The following is a 17,925-nucleotide window of genomic DNA, read 5'->3' as shown; positions in this document are numbered from 1 at the left end:
GGATCCATTGTGTGGTGACAGGGTCAGACCTATATTTGAGGAAAGTCACTTTGATAGCTGTGTCAGAGAATGAAATGGAGTGAGGAAAGATTTGAAAAAGAAAAATCAAATATAAGTCTGTCAAAAGACTATTTCAATAGTCAGTCAAGAAGTAAGACTAGCCTAGACTATGATGGTGGTTTTGTGAAAGGAGAAAAAGGGAAATATGTGAGAAATTGTAGAGAGAAAAAAAATATCACCAGTGAAATGTGCTAATGAGCACCACTGTCATCAATCTCTCACCAGAACATATTTCATTTCAGTAGCAGGACCAGAACTAGAATTCAACTCTCTAGAGACTGGAGCAATGTATTAAATGTTAAACAGGATGATAATTGATCCCTATTTTATTCAGTTTAAAAATGGAATTAAAAACATAAGCTTTCTTAAAAGATGTCATTCAAAAGAGACAGCAGCAGCCTATAGAGGGGTGACCTGCTTTGGCAATTCAATAGGCCTAGTGTTTTACACTTGAATACATTTTATATAAATTACTTCTGAATCCATGTATGTTTGAAAAGTTAATGATGTTGAAGATTTCTAAAGTAGGAATATCGAATGTAAAACTCTACAGTTGTAGATTTGGAGGATAAGAGATTTAACCTGGAAGGGACACCAGAGGCTCCTTAGTCCAACTCCCTTTATTTGTAGATGAGCAAACTGTTGCCAAGAGATGGTAAATTACTTGTCTGAGATCAAACAGGTAGTAAGCATCAAAATTGAGATTTAGACCTGGGGGCTGTCACTTCCAAGCCTGTTATATTTGCTATCCTCTCCCTCCTTAGTCTTTATTCTCAGTTCAATAAGCATGAAATGAGCATCATGCCTTGCAGTTGGAGGGGTAAAAATATTCTTACTTCATTGTCTTTAGGGCATTATGCTTTATATAAAATGTTCAAGAATGGGAATGGTATATATTTTGATACCTTCACCCAGGATTTCCTCTTCCATTTTCTCTATCCAAAATCTAATTTTAATTTCAAAGTCTAGCTTAAGTTTTCTTCTTCTATTAAGTCTTTCCTGATAGGTAAAGGGAAGGGAAATGACTTGGCCAGTGTCATAGAGTTATCTAAGTAAAATAGCCATAGTTCCAACCTAGGCTATTTGACTCCATCTCTAGAACTCAATCAACACTAAACAAGCCAGTGAGTCAACAAGCATTTATTAAGTACTCCTGTGCCTCAGTACTGGGAATACAAATACAAGTAGGACAAAAGACATTTCTGCTTTCAAAGAACTTAAAGTCCAGTTCAGGGAAGATAGTCTATAAAGGGAAGGTGAAAAGTGAGTATATTGGATAAGGATGAAGATCCAAGGATACAGGGGCACTGGTACAAGGCCGTCTGGCATGGGGATATTGTAGAAAAGGTCTGTAGCAACAGGAAAATGATGTAGAAATAAATGAAGAGATAGCTGACCTGGGCATCCTTTTAAAAATGGAGGTTCTAGGAGGAATAAGCCAATCAGAGGGAGGCCCCAGCATTTGTCGGTATTTCCAATATTTCAAACATAGGAGTTAAACCAGTTTCTAGAGATAGGAGATTTCTGTGGCATGTTAGAGAAAATCTCCAATCAAAAGTGCAGCCTGATATAGAATGAAGTACTTTTTTTTACTGGCTTAATATCCTGGCTTTTCTACCCAAATTACTTTGGGCAAGAGATTTAATCATTCTGGGTCTCAATTTCTTCACCTATAAAATAAGTAGTTTGGACTAGATGGTTTCTGCAATCTCTTAGAATCCAGTGTCCCTGCCAGCTCTCTGTCTACGATTCTGTGATTCATGAGGATCCACAGAAATAACATCTGTCAAGCACTTAGCATAGTGCCAGGAACATAGTAGGTACTATGTAAACCTTCATTTCCTTTCCCCTAATCACATGGTCAGTGAAACATGAAGAGGCTACAAATCAATGGCAAAGCACTTTATTTGATCTTTCCAGCACTGAGAAATTCTCTGTATCTCCAAAGAAAGGCTGCCTGCTATCACCACCCATCCATCCCTGGCATCAGCCTTATAGGAGGAAAAATGACATATCTTCTGATTTCAAGCACATTCTCCACTCTCTACTGTGGGTATTAGAGATAGGGTCAATGCCATGGGTAGTGATTCACAGCCATATTCTTTCAACGTCTGCCTTGGATGTGGCTTTGTAAATCTTACTTGCTATCATTTTGCCTTCTCAGGACATTGTAGAAGCCAGAGAGGGTCTAGTTAGTTGAAAATGAGCTTCAGAGGTCAGCCTACAAAGTGTCCAGATATGGGATAGTTCTTTTATTTATTTATTTTTATTTTTTTTCCCCTTTAAGGGAAAAAAAAAAAACAACATTTGCTTCCATTGCTAAGGTACTTTATCTAGCTCCAATTAGCAAACTCAAGAGTAACAACAAACCTTGGCTCTACTTACAAGTTTTTACCTTCTTGTAGTTTCCCTCCTGTTTCTTTCTAGACTATATCTATTGTTTCTAAATGCCTGGGCTTAGGTAAAAAGGGTGACTTTGTCAGAGTTGAGCTTGGCATCCCCAGGCAACAGTCCTCAGAGCTGTCTCGGCGCTCTCTAAAATAAGATATAGACTGAGATTTGTCATCAAACCACAAACAGTAATGTCACTAAAGCTGTCACAAGAGCCCCTTAAAAATGTCACTTTCGAGCATTAATTGCCAGGATAGCAAAACAAATGCAGGTTCCTTCGAACATTTGCTTGTTCCCTCTCCTCCCACGCTCCCCTTTCCTTTCCCTTGCTCTCATTTCTCCTTCTTTGTGCAAACCCTAGTCTACCCCCACTCCTCATGTCTTTATCTCATTTTGTTTCCCCAGTGCCTCATCTTGATTAGAATGTCTCCAGCAGCCTGCACTGGGCTCTTGCTATAATTGATTGGGGTGAGAGAATATTGGTACATGTCAGGTGCTGGGTAATCCAAGCCCACTCAGTTGTCAATACAGACATTTCATGAGTGAGGCTGGAGAGTTTTCCTCTTGGTCGTGGATCTCTGGACCCCTCAGTCTGGCTGTTTGTGTTGGGATCCTGCTCATCAGATGGATGGCAGCAATTGGAAAATGCTCATCTGTACGGGGTCTGTCACTCGATTAGACCAATGGGACAATGTGGTCGGTGCCTGTCTCGCTCCTGCAGAGAACCCAGGCTGCTCTGACAATGATGGCTCTATTAGCTCTAGGACTATATTTGTTAGCCATCTTTTCATCAGTGTGAGGTACTTGGATCTATGCTGTGTAACATTTTTATCAATGATTTGGATCAGTGGAGTCAAACTCAAATAGAAATAGTAACTACTAAGCCATAATAAGAATCTCAGCACATTGATTTAGAAAACCACTATTTTGATTTATCTATGTTTTGTTGTATTTTTATTTTGTTAAGTATTTCTCAAAAACATTTTATTCTCACTTGGCCACACATGTTTTGGGTTTTTTTTTTTTTTTTGGGGGGGGGCGCAATGTATTCCCTATAGGCCATGTGTTTGATATTTCTACTTTGGATAAAGGAGCTATTGTACATTTATCAAACTGGCTGAGAAGATACAAAGCTGGAATGGATAGCTTATCAACCACATGAGAGAATTATAATCCAAAAAGAGATGAATAGGATAGCGCATAGTGGAAAATATGATAAAATTGAATCTGATAACAATAAATGTCCAGAAGGTGAAAAAATCAACTTCCTAAGTACCTAAAGGAGATGATATGGCTAAAAAGTAATTTGACTGAAAATGATTTAGGTGTTTTAGTGGACTACAAGGTCAAAATGCATTAACAGTGACTGACTAATAGAAAATGTGATCTGGTAATGCACAGGGAAGTACTGATTTTGAGCAGGAGGTGATATTCCTACTGTACTCTGCCCAGGCCAGAACCCATCTGAACTATTTTAAATGTGTGGAAGAAAACTAGAAAGAAGGCCCTGAGACCATTATATAAGAATTTGCTAAAGAAATTTTGGATGCTTAGTCTAGAAAATAAAATAAAGAAAGAAAGAAGACTTATTATGAGGGGGAAGTAAAAGCTTTTTTCAAATATTAAAAGAGATATAGGGTTCAAAAGGGATTGTGGGGCCCAGAGGTCAGAAAGTGAAGTAATCAAACTCTTCCAGAGTCTAGTGGAGTACCTTAGGAGGCAATAGGTTTTTTCCCACTAGAAATCTTTAAGCAAAAGAATGATGTCACTGGAATGAGTGTTAATAAATACTCTTTTTCTTTTCTTTTCCTTCTTTTTTTGAGGGAGGGGGACTATGTAGTAATGTATAAATAGCTACCAAATTCCTTGCAACTTTAAAATTCTGTTATCTTGATCTATGACTTGGAATTATGGAATGATGGAGTTTGAACTGAAAGAAATCTTAGAATATATAATATTAGAGCTGAATAGGATGTTATAATAAAGAATATTGGAACAGGAAGGGATTTTAGAATTTGGAGTATTACAGGTAGAGAATACTAGGATATATTATTCTAGACAAGAAAAGGGACTTTAGAAGTTACTCTAACCCAAATCTTCTTTTGACAGATGAGGAAACTGAGTCTCACAGAGGAGAAACAACATGTATTTATGATGACTTAGTTATAAAAGGTAACAGACCAGTGTTCAAATCCTGACTCTATTACTTACTATCTGTGTGAGCTTGGACAAGTCATTTTAATTTTCTGGGATTTAGTTACTCAACTCTAGAAAGAGAAGGTTGACAGTCATTATAGTCAATGACATCTAAGGTTTTTTCCAGCTCTCAGAACAGCTCCTGGTCCCTAACAGGAACTTAAATACTTCCTTCCTTCCTTCCTTCCTTCCTTCCTTCCTTCCTTCCTTCCTTCCTTCTTTCCTTCCTTCCTTCCTTCCTTCCTTCCTTCCTTCCTTCCTTCCTTCCTTCCTTCCTTCCTTCCTTCCTTCTTTCCTTCCTTCCTTCCTTCCTTCCTTCCTTCCTTCCTTCTTCCTTCCTTCCTTCCTTCCTTCCTTCCTTCCTTCCTTCCTTCCTTCCTTCCTTCTTTCCTTCCTTCTTTCTTTTTTTCTTCCTTCCTTCCTTCCTTCCTTCCTTCTTTCTTTTTTTCCTTCTTCTCTTCCTTCTTCCCTCCCTGTATAGATTTTTTGTAATCCTACAAACTGTAATATATCATGCCATGTTAATAAGATGACATGGAGTCAATTTTTTTGGTTAAAGTTATTTATTTACAAAGCATATGCATAGGTAATTTTTTCAACATTGACCCTTGCAAAACCTTTTGTTCCAAATTTTCTCTTCCTTACTCCCACCCCCTCCTCTAGCTGGCAGGTAGTCCAATACATGTCAAATCCAATATATGTATACATATTTATACATATGCACAAGAAAAATCAGATCAAGAAGGAAGAAAAAGAAAAACTGAGAAAGAAAACAAAATGCAAGCAAATAACAAGAGTGAGTAAGAATACTATGTTGTGTTCCACACTCTGTTCCCATGGTTCTCTCTCTGAGTATAGATGGTTCTCTTCATCACTGCACAAGTGGAATTGGTTTGAATCGTCTCAATGTTGAAGAGAGCCACCATCAGAATTAATTGTTGTGTAGTCTTGTTGCCATGTATAATGATCTCCTGGTTCTGCTCATTTCACTCAGCATCAGTTCGTGTAAGTCTCTCCAGGTCTCTCTGAAATCATTCTGCTGGTTGTTTTTTACAGAACAATAGTATTCCATAACATTCATATATCATAATTAATTCGGCCATTCTCAATCTGATGGGCATCCACTCAGTTTCCAGTTTCTTGCCACTACAAAGAGGGCTGCCACAAACATTTTCCCTCCTTTAAGATCTCTTTGGAATGTAATCCCAGTAGAAACACTGCTGTATCAAAGGGTATGCACAGTTTGATAACTTTTTGAGCATAGTTCCAAATCCTCTCCAGAATGGCTGGATGTGTTCACAACTCCACCAACAATGTATCAATGTCCCAGTTTTCCAACATCCCCTCCAACATTACTCATTATCTTTTCCTGTCATCTTAGCCAATCTGAGAGGTGTATAGTGGTATCTCAGAGTTGTCTTAATTTGCATTTCTCTGATCAATAGTGATTTACAGCATCTTTTCATGGGGCTACAAATAGTTTCAATTTCTTTATCTGAAAATTGTCTGTTCATATCCTTTGATCATTTATCAATTTGAGAATGGCTTGAACTATTATGTTTCAGTGAATTCTCAATATATTTTAGAAATGAGGTTTTTATCAGATCTCTTGGATATAAAATGTTTTCCCAGTTTATTCCTATAGTGGAAGCAATCTTGTCTGCATTAGTTTTGTTTGTACAAAAACTTTTTAGCTTAATATAATCAAAATTATGTATTTTGTGAATAATAAGTATCTGTAGTTCTTCTTTGCTCATAAATCCCTTCTTCCTCCACAAATCTGAGAGGTAAGCTATTCTATGTTCTTCTAATTTGTTTATATTATCATTCTTTATATCTAGATTGTGAACCCATTTTGACCTTATCTTACTATATGGTATTAGGTGTGGGTCTATGCCTACTTTCTGCCATACTAGTTTCCAATTTGACCAGCAGTTTTTGTCAAATAGTGAATTCTTATCCCAAAAGTTTTGGGATTTGTCAAATTCTAGATTGTTATAGTCATTGACTATTTTGTTCTATGAACCTAATCTATTCCACTAATCAACTTTTCTATTTCTTAGCCAGTACCAAATGGATTTGATATAATATAATAATATAATTTTTATTATATTTTTAGACCAGTTTTAGATCTGGTACAGCTAGACCACCTTCATTTGCTTTTCTCTTCCTTAGTAAAAATGGGTTGAAGGAAGCTAGCCAAAGTCAGCCAGATAAATAGAAGAAATGGGGAGAGATGACCAGAGTTTCTGAATTTTTCTTAATATACAAATATAAGTTTGAGAAATGTCATTCAATATACAAATGACACTCAATTAAATTTCCATTTGGAGCTCGGAAATTGTGCTCTATCCAGTGGAGAAAAACAGCAGAAGTAGAGAAATAGACCTTTAATTATTTTTGATTATTTAAGAAAAAGTAATATACCCTCATCTGGTTATACTGACCAGTTCTACTAAGATTATAGTAAGATTATAAACGAAGTCCATTAAGAAAGTTGGGTTCCATGTTGTTGTCCTGAGATGGGGGTGGGGAGGAATCCAATAAATTTACCAAAATAGAAAAGGCTCCTTTGCCCTGATATTTGTATCATGGGAGAAGGAGGGTTCTGTGACTTCTTGAAACAATCTGTTTAATGTACTTAAGTAACCTCCTAAATCCAGTGATCCTTTTGTTTCACTGAGTCATATTTGGAAAGCCAAAAACTCTCCCTCTATCCCACTTTATCTGACTTCTGTCTGTCCAAGAAGTCAGGCAGTGATACTTCCTAGACTCATTAGTCTGGTGACAAAATTCAGTTTGACTGAGAACCATTACTGGAACTGTTTCTGTCCTGAAATGGTATATTGCCTTGTGTTTTTACATCCTCAAGTAATGCATTGTTTGGGCACATCCTGTCCGGAGAACTCTGTGTGTTGGTGACTGAAAAATTCTTCCCTTTGGCATTGGTGGAGCACAGGGATATCAAGATATAAGTAGCAAACAAGCCTGTTTAGTTGAAGATCATATTTAAGAACTCAGTTCTCCAGAAGGATGTATACCCATCCACCAAGACTATTCTTTGTACAAGTTTGCTAGGCTGTCACTGATAAAGCATAGTAATTAACATTTACAACTTATTTGGTCAATATATATATATATATATATATATATATATATATATATATATGTTCCTATACAACATTCCATGCTTAAAGTCCCCTATCTTCAGAAAGAAGAGAGGGATATGATGAAATCTTCTAACATATTCAAGACTTCTTGAACTTTTTTCACTCGTGACCTTCTTTCACCCTAGAAATTTTTATATGACATTGGGTATATAGATAAATAAAATAGGTATATAAATCAATATTGACTATAAACACTGATTATAAAATTATAATTTTGTGACTCCCACATTCAGTGATGAAAACCACAGGCTAAGAAACTGGGGTTATATCCTTTGTCTAGAGTTACACAGCTGATGTCTGAATCAGGATTGAATTCAAAACTTCTTGACTCCAAGTTACATGCTTTATCCACTGTACTCCCTAGCTGCTGTTCTGCTACTACTGTTGACTTATTATTACTATATCTAATAATAACAGCACTGACTTTGAAGCAAGTTCAAATTTCAACTCCTTTATTTCCTAGTTTGTGACCTAGTAGTCAGCTCACTTAGTTTATCTGGATCTAATTTTTCTCTTCAGTGAAATGGGAACATTTAAATAGATAGTCTCCAGGGTCTCTTCTAATTTTTGGAGCCTAGTTTTGTGCTGCTTCAGTGTGGGAACTGAAACTCAGAGAAGAAAGTGATTTACCTAATGTAATATAATATAATGTAATATAACATAATATAATACAACATAACCTAATATAATAGCTAGGAGGGCATAAAAAAGTACATTTTACCTAATCCGCATTTTTTTATTAGGGCTGACATTCTTTGGGTGGTTTAAATCTCTTACTTATGTGTCACATAAAAAACCTGTTCTTGGGAAATGAATCTTTAAACCACTAAATCTTTCTACTGCATACTGTCCAAAAGGTATGTGTCCTCCCCTCAGACAGATTTGAGGAAAAAAATGAGACGTTTCTGTCTCATTGGGCCAGACTGTCCTCTTGGAGAAGTTATTGCATTTGCTGGATCAGATATATTTATATTCAATGTGACCTTTATGCTAGTCCCATTCCTGACATCTGGCCATCCCTGAAGTGACAGAATTATTCCCACAAGGTGACAATTTCTTTAGGAGTCAGACAGAAACCTTTGAGGGATGCAACTATATTAACTCTTAGCTTTCCTGTTCCTGGTAACTGATGTTTTTAAAGAAAAGATTTTTTTAAATCACTTCTTGGAATTAGCCAGAGTGATGATTTTCACTTAGAGTGAAGCTTCAGGGAAATTGTAAAACAAAAAGGATTTGTCTTTTATTCCTACTTTTACAAACTTTTATAAATCAACAAGTGTTTATTATGTTCTCATTATAAGCCAGGCAATGCACTTGTGGTACTAGTATTAAAAAATGAAAGACATGAAACACTTCTTGTTTTCAAAATTTTTCTTGTTAAGTCATTTCAGTCATGTCTGACTCTTCATCACTCCATTTGTGTTGTTTTTTTAAATTTTTCTTGTAAAGACATTATAAAGATCTTATCCAGTTCATGAGGAAATGAAAGCAAACAAGATTAAGTGACTTGCCCAGAGTCACACTACTAGTAAGTGTCTAAAGTCAGATTTGAACTCAGGAAAATGAGTCTTCCTTACTCCAAGCTTGATGATTTATCCACTGCACTACCTTGTTAGCCCATTGTTCCCTAGGAGTTTACATCCTATTGGTTGTTTAATAGATTCTTAATATATAATTTCATAAGATCATAGTTTTAGCGTGTGGAAAGGTTCTCAATGTCATCTCATTTTAAAAATGAGGAAAATAAGGCAAAAGGAAATAAAATGACTTGCATAAAGTAATAAATGTAATCATTATTTGTGGTGGGATTTGATACCAAGTTCACTAGTTCTAGAGCTTATGTTCTTCATTGTACTATTATATATATATCTCATTGGTTCCATGATGATTTTGTCCATAAAAATTATTTTAAGAGTATAAGAATGCATCTATCTGATGAGAAGTTTTGCAGTGTGTTCTATTTTAGAAATACTTGATAGATGAAACTGCGAACTTAGAATTAGGCTTATTTAGAGCAGGAAAGGACTTTAATGCATTAAATATCTCAGCAAAGAATAATAGAGCTGGAAAGGATATTAGAAAGTAGATTTAAACTTCATAGGTCATTATTCCACCCTACCACCATCTTGATCGATTCAAACTCATTTATTGTGTTTATATTTTTTAATATCATTTTCAAAATATATCCTGTCACCAGAAGTATGCTAGAAAATCTTTAACAATTGACTGGGAGTGGAAGAAAGGGGTGGGGTAAAGGTAATGTACAAATGATAACATTTTAAAACTTAATCTTCATTATTAATTTTTCTCCATCACTTTCTTAAGTCTAAACAATCAACCAACAAAAAAATCAAGCTCTGGTTTATAATATGTGCAGATTTTTTTATTATAAGTTTTTATTGACAGAACCCATGCCTGGGTAATTTTTTTTACAACATTATCCCTTGCACTCACTTTTATTCTGACTTTTCCCCTCCCTTCCTTTACCCCCTCCCCTAGATAGCAAGCAGTCCTATATATGTTAAATATGTCACAGTATATCCTAGATACAATATATCTGTGCAGAATCAAACAGTTCTCTTGTTGCACAGGAAGAATTGGATTCAAAAGGTAAAAATAACCTGGGAAGAAAAACAAAAATGCAAACAGCTGACATTCATTTCCCAGTGTTCTTTCTTTGGGTGTAGCTGCTTCTGTCCATCCTTGATCAATTGGAACTGAGTTAGATCTCTTTGTCGAAGAAATCCATATGTGCAGATTTTTGAGGCATAATGCTTGCACTGAAAATTTAGCAATGCTCTCTTTCTAGACTTATGAGTTGTTTCCAGGATGCCCCTTTTGTTTTTTTTTTTCTCCCACTCAGTGAGACATTCCCCATATCAAAAAAAAAAAAAGGGAAAGAATGGAAAGAGGGAGGAGGACAGGATTGAAGGGAGGGAGAGAAGAAGGAAGAAAGGTTGGAAAGGAGGGAGAAAAGAAGGGATGGAAGAAGGAAGGATGGAAAGAAGAATGAAAGGGAGAGAAGAAGGAAAAAAAGGGAAGAAGGAAGGAAGGAAAAAGAAAGTCCAGTATAATTAATTAGCATGGTAACCATGTGTAATGTAATGTAATGTAATCTTCTACATCTACAAAAAAATGAGGAGGGTATATTTTATCAACTTTTTTCTCTAGTCAGTCTTACTGATTACAATTATTATTATTAACAATAACAATATAATTATTGTTAATATTTCCATTTATATTCTAGTCTTGAAACTGGAGCCCAGAGAAATTGTGATTTGCCCAATGAAATATATGGGAAAACTAAGATTTGAATGCATGTCTTCTGACCCTAAATGCAATTTTCTTTCCATTTTACCTTGTTATAAATTACTAATGATTAGCTCACTCTTCCTTTCTGAGCCTCAGTTTCCCTACCTGCTAGGGAATTGGACTGAATGAATAATGTCACTTTCAGCTCCTTGAATTCTATGATTTTGTGAAATGAACCTTCCTAACTTGACTCAGGACCAGCACACCATAAGTCAGGCTGAGCTAAAGCATTGTTCCTTTGGCTGCCAAAAATTTACACAACATGATTAATGTGGTATATTTATGGACTATACATTTTTTTTCTTTTCTTTTCTTTTTGGTGGGTGGGAAAAAGGCCTCCACATAAAGCCCTGACCTACTTGCAAACCCTTGTCAATAACTGGTGCAGAAGGAAAATGCTCTTGAGAAGCTGAAATTATATAGATCAATAAAGTAAGAAAACCCCAGCAGCTTATACCTGGTAAGGTTGAAGGTCAAGCATAGCTTGTAAGAGACAAAGGACAAAAAAGAATTATACATCTAGAGGTTGCTGAATATGAGAAGGCTTTAAGGAGTTGAACTCTCACTCAACAGTACAGCAGTCCTTCAACTTGGGTACTTTTGAGTGACCTAGAGGAAGAAAGCTGAATGAACCATATGCTACCTTGCCATCCCTTCTAATTCCTTGATCATTTTCACATAAATAAATTGAGTTCTTCATATCTGCAGAATTGAATGGATGGTGGGAAGGGCCAGTCACAACAGTTTTCTTTTAAGGTTTCTTGTCTCTTCTTATTTCAGAAAAATTTAAATTAAAGGGCTTTTCACAGTAGGGGGATAGATGAATCTTAGAGCTGAAAAAGACCTTAGAATCTGGAATGTTTGAGCTAAAAATGTCCTGAAAATAGACGACCTGAGAGCTAGAAAAGAGCATAGAATGTAGAATGTTCAAGCTGGAAGCAACCTTAGAGCTGTGTTCCTGTTGTATGCAAATGAAGTCCAATTTTAAATGTACCAGGGGAGCTCATTATTTAAAGGAAATCTACAGGGAATCCTTTTGTAATGCAAAGAACCATCCCCATATGTTGTAAGTTTGGAATTTTCTCACACATAAAGATAACTTGAAAGTTGAACATGTCTGCAATGTATTGTGGAAATCGAATAACTCTGCTTTGTTAACACATGTGTCCAGGATGCCATAGGGGTAGTGATGATGATGATGATGATGACATTGATAACAATAGCTTCATTTGATGAAGGGGAGGTAGTAAGCTAGAAGTCAGGAAATCTTGGTTGTAGTTCCAGCTGTGATCTAGCTGTATGATATTATGCAAGTCATTTCTCTGTCTGTTTCAGTTTCTTCCATTGTAAAGTGAGAAGATTTGACAAAATGAGTTCTAAAGTTCCTCCCTAAGCTCTAAATTATTTTAAATGCTTAGGTTACATCTCATAGGCTTTTTAGTCATAAAGTGCTTTTATTCATTATCTCATTTGATCCTCAGTACAGTCCAGAGAGGTAGGCAGGGCAATGAGTTCACTTGCTGAAGCTTTCTCTACCCAGATGCATCAGCTCCATTATAATTATGTTAATGATTGGCCTATCCAGCTTACCCTGTTCATCATTTAGCACCATGGACAAGGTTAGATGCTCTCCAATCTGCGTTCATTGCTGGTCATAACCATCTGTGTCCTTGGCAATGATCTGTATAGTCCTACTTTGTGACTACAGTTCTTCTGTAAAATGGGTAAAGGAAGCAGAGAGACAAAAGGGAAGAGATTTGTGAAAGACTTGATTCAAACTGCAGCATCCCTAACAAGTAGTCATCAGGACTTTATTTGAACACCTCCAGTACAGAAGTCTGTCTCCTCAGACAGCCTATTCTGTTTTTAGGTAGATGATTATTAAGAAGTATTTCTTGAAATTAAACTTAAATATGCCCTTTTACAATATCTATATACATTGGTTGTTGATTGGCCTTTAGGGACCAAGAAGGATAAATCAAATTTCTGTTCCATAAAATAGCTCTTCAAATATTTAAGGAAAGCTTTCCTCAAATCCTTATTCCAAACACCCTACCAAGCAATATCTTCCTGAGACTAAACATCCCTAAGTCCTCCAGAAACTGTCTGTGGCAGAATCTCAATCCCCTTACCACCATAGTTGCTCCCCCTTCCATATGTTTTCAACATTGCTACCCCAAGGAGAAGTATTCATTGGACATGCTCTGCTTATCTCCAATCAGCTTCTGAGAAATATTGGGGCAGTGTAGGGCTCATTTTCATAAAATCTCATAGTCTTATTAGAGGGATACTAGAATAATAATAATAAAGTAACTTTTTGTGCAGATTTTAGAAAGCATGTTTTCATGAGATGGTCCTTGAAAATAGGGCCTACATCCTATTTTCTTATCTACAAGATCTTTACTAATGTTTAATAGATGTTAAATTGAATTGATTTATCTCCCAACAGTTATGTGAGAAAAGTAGCACAAAATTACTATCCCAATTTTACAGATTAGGGAACTGAGGCTCAGAAAATTTTACCTTTTAGCAAATGACAATTTAGCAAATGTTTTAGCATCTATTAAATTACAAAGTAGGATTCATAAGCTGGTCTTCTGAACCTAAGATCTATGCTTTTTCTAGTGTAATTTGTTAGTTTTGATAAATGGAAATGTTGTGTCCTATTTATACACTGGGCACATAGGATAATACCTATCCCCTGGGTCACCCTGAGTTTTATAGTAAGGCCAGGTTATTCCCTCGATTTGCTCCTTGGACCAATATGCATACATTGTCAGTACTCTTCCTTCTTCCCCTGGAGGTAGTATGAGTCCATTGAGGGAAATGTATGGGGTTTGGGTGAGAGTTTATTTATGTTTTTCTAAAGAACACAGTACAAAATCATTTATTTTTCTACATACATATGGATGAAGGCAACATCCCCCTAGGGGAACAGGAGGAAAAGGCAAGAGGCAGGGTAAAGTAGGGTGCTGATATAATGGTTGCCAGACCATGCCCACCCGCTGCTCCTGGCGACCCATTAATCAGAGGGGAACGGAAGCTGCATGAACTGTGAAATTGGCAACTCCCTTACAGCTTGGAGCTGCAGCCGAGCAGAGACTCCATTTCACAGCTGGGAGATAGCAGTCCAGAAAGGGGAGGGAAGGGGATTGGGTCAGGGATCTTGGAGACATAGAGTTCTCCTTTAGTCTAGATGATTCAATAAACCTTTGGATAAGAGTTGGGGCCTATAGGCTGATAGGGAGGAAGGCAAAAACAATCAACATGAGCTTTTGTGGTGGGATAGAAAAAGCATGGGATTAGGAATCAAGACTGAATTGAAAATAAAGCCCCTGATACCTGAAAATCTGTGGGACCATGGGAGAAGCATTTTGTCCCCCTTGGCCTTGACTTTTCCATTTGTAAATTGATGGGGTCAGGCTGGATGATCTCTGGGTTTCCCTCTAGTTCTAAGTATTATTTTCCTTGGGGTACGGTAGTATACTTTGAGAAAGGGGAGGTCAACCAGAAGAAGCAGCATAATAAATAAGAAAAGACCTGGGTTGAGACAAGGAAACAGGATAACCTTGTACAAGTATTTGAAGATCTGTCACATGGTAAAAATAGACTTGTTCTCTTTGGCCCCATAGGATAGAGTCAAGATGAAAGAGGAAAAATTTAGTCTCCGTATCAAAAAAAAAAAAAAAAATCCCAGCAATTAGAACGTGAAAAGATTAGACTTTCAAAGTTTGGTGAATTTCTTCTTTTTGAAGATCTTCATAAAAGAGGTGGGATGGCGACTTTGGGAGCATGTTATAGTGGAAATTGCTGTCATATATGGGTTGAACCAGATAGTCCTTTCTTCCAATTCTTAAATTCTGACATTCTGTGGGTGTTATACAACAAGGCTAGAAAGATAAACTGGGATGGGGCCAATTTGTGAAGGACATTAAAGGTTAAATAGAATAGTTGATGTTTTAGCCAAGATGCAACAAAAAGCTATGAAAATTTGTGCTACATTTTGTTTTGTTTGTTTTGTCAATGATTAGATAGCAAAAGAAATTAATCAGGTTTGTAATATAAATTAATTCAGAATCCATGGTTAGATAAACCTACAAGAATAGCCTGAGTATCTAGGTATATTTCTATCTGTGAGGCTGGTTCAAGAAAAGACAGCTTTAACTCCTCACAATTGAACTACTGAGGTTCTCCACAGGGAAAAAAAAACTTTGTGTCAGATGCAACAATGAGGTTATTTCAATGTTTTAAAAAAACTAAAGCAGGATTATAGAGGCAAAGTCAATATGGTAGAGTAGAGGAAAGAACTGATTCCTCTTAATATTCTCTTCCAAACAACTTTAAAATAACACCTCTAATAACATTCTAAATCAACATGGCCAACAGAAGGTTGAAGTAAGACTTTTTTTTTAGCTCAAAATAACTTTTAAGTTTGGAATAAGAAGTCTGTGATATCAGCTTTTCTGGCAGCAATATCACTGGGAGGCCTAGGAGATAGAAGCAGCAGCAACTTCAGGAGCTCTTAAACCAGAATTGGTAAGAATATTAGACAACTGGTCAGAAAGAAATTACAGAGGATCATTGTACTATCATGATGCATAACACATGACACTGTTTGGCAATCCCTTTATGACCTATTTCCAAGTCACAATTCCAGAGAGGAAAGAAGCTCTTGTCATCATAAGGAAGCAGAAGTCCTGAGTGGAAGTATTACTTTTGGTCATAAGAGAGTAGGGACCCTGAGGGATAATAGCATTTTGGTCACAACAAAACAATGACTATACCTCTCCCCAAATTATACTTCTTTAAAAGCAGTGAAAATGTCCAAATCTCCCAGAACTAGCTCTTAAAACCAGCAATACAAAAAAAAAAAAAAAAGGCTTAAAGCTTAGCCATTTCACACTCCCTTGAAAATTAAAATTGAATGGAAGCTAATGTCCATGAGACATCAAGAAACAATAAAAAAAAATTTTAAATATAAAGCAAAAGAACATGTGAAATATCTCATCAGAAGAACAATTGAATTGGCAAATTGGTGAAGGAGAGATAATTTAAGAATTATTGAGCTGCTTGAAAGCCATAATTAAAGAAGGAGCCTAGAAATCACATTTCAAGAAATTACTGAGGAAAACTGCCTTGTTATTCTAGAACTAAAAGGTAAAATAGAAATTGAAAGAATTCACCAATTATCCTCCTAATAGAGATGCCAAGATGAAAACTCCCAGAGATATTGTTGCCAAATCCCAGAGCTTTCAGGTCAAAAAGAAAATATTTCAACTAGCTAGAAAATAAACCATTCAAATACTATGTAGCCATGGTTATACAAGAATTATCAGCTATCACATTAAAGGAGCAAAAGCTGGAATATGATATTCTGTAAAGCAAAAGAGCTGGGATTACAATCAAGAATAACCTACCTACTCAGCAAAAATGAATGAAGGTGACCTAGCAATTCCAGAATTGAAACTATATTACAAAGTGGTAATCATGAAAATAATCTCTTACTGGCCAAGTTCTAGATCAGTTGAATACATTTGGTACACAATACATAGGGGTAAATGATCATAATGATCTAGTGCTTGATAGATCCAAAAATTTAAGCTGTTAAGTCAAGAATTCATTATTTGAGAAAAATTGCTAGGAAAATTGAAAAAGTTTGGCAGAAACTAGGCATAGGCAATATTTGAAATCATATCCCAGGATAAACTCAAAATGGGTACATGAATTACACATAAAGTATGATGTTATAAGCAAATTAGGGGAGCTTTGAAAAATTTATCTATCAGATCTATGGATAAGAGAAGAAATTATGACTAAAAAGAGGTGGGGAGGATCATATGACAAGTAAAATGGATACTTTTGATTACACAAAACTAAAAAAAAATTATACAAACAAAACCAATATAGCCAAAATTAAAAGGAAAGCAGAAAACATCTTTAAAACAAATTCTTCTGATAAAGGCTTCATTTCATAGATATACAGGACACTGATCTAGTTTTATTAAAATAAGAGTCATTCCCTTCTTGATAAATGGTCAAAGAATATAAACAAGCAGGTTTCACAAGAAGAAATTAAAGCTATATGTTATCATATTACAATGCTCTAAATCATTATTGATTAGAGAAATGTAATTTAAAACTCTGAAGTACCATATCATACCTATCAGATTGACATATTGTGCCATAATGTGACATAAAAGGAAAATGATGAATATTTTAAAAAAAGGGATATTACTGTACTTTTGATGAAGTTGTGGACTGATCCAACTAACCTGCAGAGCAATTTGGAATTATTTTCAAAGGACTATAAAACTGAACTTAGCAATATTGCTACTAGGTCTATATCCCAAAAAGGTTTAAAAAAAAAAGAAAGAAAAGCACCCTATATGTACAAAAATGTTCATAGCCACTCTTTTCATGATAGTAAAGAAATTGGAAATTGAAGGGATATCTATTGATCAGAGAATGGCTGAACAAGTTGTGGTATATAACTGTGATGTAATACTATTTTACTATATGAAATGATCAGCAAGATAGTTTAGTATTTAGATAGTATTTATCAGAAAAATCTGATAAATTATATGAACTGATACAAAGTGAAGTGAGGTGAACCAGGAGAACATTGTACGTAGTAATATCAATATAATAAAGATAATCAACTATGAAAGACTTAGTTTGATCAATATAGTCATTCAAAACAATTCCAAAGGATCCATAATGAAAAATGCTATCGTCCTCCAGAGAGAGAACTGATGAACTCTGAGTGCAGATTGAAGCATATTTTTTCACTTTCTTT

The 17,925-nt window shown here is 35.7% G+C and overlaps 1 protein-coding gene across 2 annotated transcripts in view; it reads left to right on the top strand.

Annotated features, from left to right (window-relative positions):
- Positions 1–17,925, top strand: part of ASTN2 (astrotactin 2) — a 1,134,072-nt gene that overhangs the window by 282,710 nt on the left and 833,437 nt on the right. The gene's annotated exons all lie outside the window — the stretch shown is intronic.

The sequence above is a fragment of the Antechinus flavipes genome, chromosome 2 (assembly GCF_016432865.1).
Source record: "Antechinus flavipes isolate AdamAnt ecotype Samford, QLD, Australia chromosome 2, AdamAnt_v2, whole genome shotgun sequence".
Lineage (NCBI taxonomy): Eukaryota > Metazoa > Chordata > Mammalia > Dasyuromorphia > Dasyuridae > Antechinus > Antechinus flavipes.
Note: the sequence above shows the minus strand (reverse complement) of the source record. Positions and strands in the feature narration are given on the sequence as shown.